Raw genomic sequence first — 3,734 nt, 5'->3', positions numbered from 1 at the left:
ATCTTCACAGATGTGAGAAGTGACCAGGAGGCTCCTATCCCAGGAGACCTGCGAGCTCACACCAGCTCCAGAGGATTCCTGGGCAGATGGGGTCCTGGGGGTGGGGGGACAGTGGACTGGAGGCCAGACCCAGCCTGGGGCAGTGGGGGGACGGAAGACGAGCAGGAGCAGCCACACGTCTAGGCGGGCAGCGGTAGTACTTCTGGGGCCTGAGGGTGGCCCAGCTTCCTCGAGGACAGGGCATCTTTGCCGGCGGTTCCAATAGCTGGAGGGGTCAGCGGACCTAGGCAAGGCCCCACGCAACGTGGGGCCTCTGGGAGGAGTGCGAGGTAGACGTGAGGGGCTCCTGCCCTCACTGGACAGGCTCGCGGCCTCCTGGTGCCCCATCCAGGCGGGAACAGACGGACATGCGTGTCCCATGACGTGCGGCGGCCGGCGGCTATGTAAACACCGGTGGGAGAGTTTTCCTCAGCTTCTGCGTGGCCTCCCTTGTGCTTTTCACCTGGTCTCATTTTGTATTTTGTCTCAACCAAGAAGGGAGGCATGTTAGCTGCATGTTGGGCAGGGAGTGCTGAATGGACGGCGGTGTTGGCAGGGGTCCCATCTGGGTGAAGGGCGGGTGGAGGTTCAGTGTCCGGCTAACCGCTGTGCGGCTCGCCCCCCTGGCCGGACACCGCACAGCAAAGCTGCCCTTCGTTCTGGAACTGTGTTCCTTAGGGGGGGCCGCCTGCTGCTCCGGCCCCTCCGTCTCCCGGCTGACCTGTGACCCCAGCCCCCACCCTCCACCCCATCGAAGGAGGTGTGGCCTCAGGACAGAGGAGCGTCCCCAGGACGTGTCCCAGGTGTGAAACGGCCCTTCCTTGGCATCAGCAGCAGTGGATGGCTGCTCTGCCTGGAGACCTGCAGCCCCACGCCCCGGGGAGGCGCCTTCACCGTCTCCCACTCCTGACCGTGAGGCTAATGGGCTTCCTGCTCACCCCACGGAGGGCGCTGTCATCTGTAAAGCATCCTCGCCTGCCGCACTTAACTCCTCTCCTAAGTAACTGTCACAGTTCTGAGGCGGCTGTGAGGCTTCAGCTGCTCTCGGAGCCCTGGGGCGGCCATGGCCGCTGAAACCTGCTTTAGGTCACCTTTCCTCCCTGTGTGTGCTGCCCATGACCCTGGGTGACTGACCACAGCACCTGGGAGCCCCCTCTGAGCCCCCGACGGTCAGCAAGCATCTCTCACAGGAACAGCCTGGCCCCACCCACGTCTGTCCTGCAGCGCGATGCCCACCCTGTGGTGGCCACGTGCTCTGCAACGCAGGCCACCCGGGGGCGAATTTTCTGATCCTTGGTCCTCAACATAAGAACGTCTCCACTCTTCACAGGCCCGGAGGACAGGGCTGAACGCCGGCACCGTGTCCAGGAGCAGTTCTTTGGGGAGCAGGTGCCCCAGGTGTGGGGAGTGAGGTCAGCCGAGAGGCTGAGGGCAGTGTTCAGCACACCATGGGCCTCCCTTGGCCGCAAGCAGCCCTGGCAGGCATGGGCCAGGAGAGAGGCGCTTGGGAGCTCCGGTCTGCCCACCTGCAGCCAAGCTGGCCCACAGGTGCCCGCAGCCTGCAGGGTGGGGAGTGTGTCTGCACTCAGAAATGGAGACCACCGTCAGCGGCCGGCCTGAGCTCCGGTCAGGACGGGACGGGTCGACACCTCGTGTCCCTGTCGGGCTGTCCCCTGAGACGGTGGGTAAGCGGCTCCTCGGGAAAGGGGGACCACGGAGCTGCCCACGCTCTCCTCTCCCGCATGCAGGGTGGGGTGCCAACCCTCAAGCTCGCAAGGACACCTCCCACACATGCTGGGCCAGCCTGGGCAGTGTCCAGGAAGCCAGCCCGGAGCCACAGCGGTGGGAGTGTGAGCTGCGGGCGGTGTGGTCAGGTAGGTTCCTGGCCGCCTGCTCACCGCCACCCCAAAGCCCCTGGCAGGAGGTCCCCTGCTGCAGGCGGAAACTTCCAGCCCCACGACGGGCCTGCGCTCGGCGAGGGCCGAGGGTGTGCGTCTGGAGGAGGGCTGTCCCGGGCCGCAGAGAACAATGGGGCTCCTTGTGTGCGCCGCAGCTGCTGACCCAGTGGAGGATGCAGAGCAGGTGGGTGCCAGTGAGCGCTGATGGCAGCAGGCCTCAGCCTGGAGGGCGAGACGGGGTGCCCACGCCCCGCAGGGCGAGGCAGCTTCCGGGAGCAGGGAGCAGGCGGGAGAGCAGGTGACACGTGCGTCCCTGGGGTGCGGCAGGCCCGTCACCTGCTTCCCGGCACTTAGCAGCTCTCTGGGCGCCGCCGTTTGCACGTCACTTTGATGGGTGTCACTCAGGCAGCACATTAAAATTCTGTGTGTCGCGTCTGTGCAGAGCGAGGTGACAGGGAAGGCAGGCCGGGCTCTGGGGACCCCATCCACCCACCCACGTGGGCCCTGCGAGCTGTGGAGGGCCTCCAGGGAGGTGGGAGGCGGGCCCCTCACGGGTGGGCATGTGCTGCTCCTGCCTTGGCCTCTCTGGGGTCTGCCCACTCGCGGGGCCGAGCAGAGGCGGGTGGGGTTGAGCAGCCTGTGAGGGCCCTTCTCAGAGTGAAGTCCGCCCGGAGCCACGTTACTGCCGCTCCACGTTCTGCTGCTGTAGACCGCAGGTTATAGAATGTCCCCGTGGCGCTGGAAAGCAGTCCAGACTTAATGATCACAACCTCTCAGGACAACACCAGAGAAGCTGTCAAGAAAGGAAGAGTCTGCTTCTTCCTTTTGAGACAGGAAGGGGGTTTGAAGCGCCTTAAGAAGCACAGGTCATCCGTGTCCACAAGGAGGACAAGGCCTGGACGTGAAGTGGGTGGCTCCGGTGTGCGGACCCTCGAGGTTCTACACGGGGAAGGCCCTTCCTGCTGTCCTGGCTGCAGCACCTGGGGGGCCAGCGGGCCCCTCTCCCCTTGGCCAGTCACCCTGGGCTCCGCTTTCCTCTCCTGATCACAGAGCCCCCTTGGGGCTCTGGGGCCCACCTTGCTCAGCTCCCTCCTAACAGCATGCCTCCCCGGCACCATCCAGGCTTCTTCTGCTTCTGGAATCACCTCCAGACTGCGTGGGGTGCACTGCTGTCCTCAGAGCCCACAGCCCAGAAGGCTCAGCCGAGGCGGGCGGGGCCACCCCGACGCCCACACTGCCGCTCCCAGGTGCCGCTAAAAAGCAAACTCGCCCGCTTCTTTACAAGAGGAGAACTGAGTTTCAGACAAAGCGAATGAGAGTCAGTGGGATTTCTGCCTCCATATTTTACTAGGAAAAATTTCAAGCTGCCGAGTTTCAAGCAGTTGTGCAGGGAAAACCCACAAACCCACCAGCTCCACCTGCCTTGGCTGGTGCTGTACTCGTTGGCGTCGCGTATCTGTGCATTTCTCCTCTGAACACTCAGTGCGTCTCAGAGCGAGCAGCGCAGACGGGGTTCAGAATTCATTCAGGTTTGTCTGGGTTTTGAGGAAGATGTTCACAAACACTGAGCACTTGGGTGTGCTGCCCACACCTGTGTCCCTCACACGGGCTCCCGGCGGGAAGAGCGACCAGCCCCCACCCGGTGGGACCGGGCTGAGCCACGCAGGGCCTGGACCTGCATCCCCCACTCCCAACCGGCTCCCCCTCCCTGGGGCAGCCGGGATCACGGTCTGCTCTGCGCTCAGCACCTCCCAGGGCCATCCTGCCTGGGCTCTGCCGCGGGTGCCCCAGGAAGCT

This window comes from Bos indicus, chromosome 25, assembly GCF_029378745.1.
Source record: "Bos indicus isolate NIAB-ARS_2022 breed Sahiwal x Tharparkar chromosome 25, NIAB-ARS_B.indTharparkar_mat_pri_1.0, whole genome shotgun sequence".
Lineage (NCBI taxonomy): Eukaryota > Metazoa > Chordata > Mammalia > Artiodactyla > Bovidae > Bos > Bos indicus.
The sequence above is the reverse complement of the archived record's forward strand: the minus strand, read 5'-3'. Positions refer to the sequence as shown.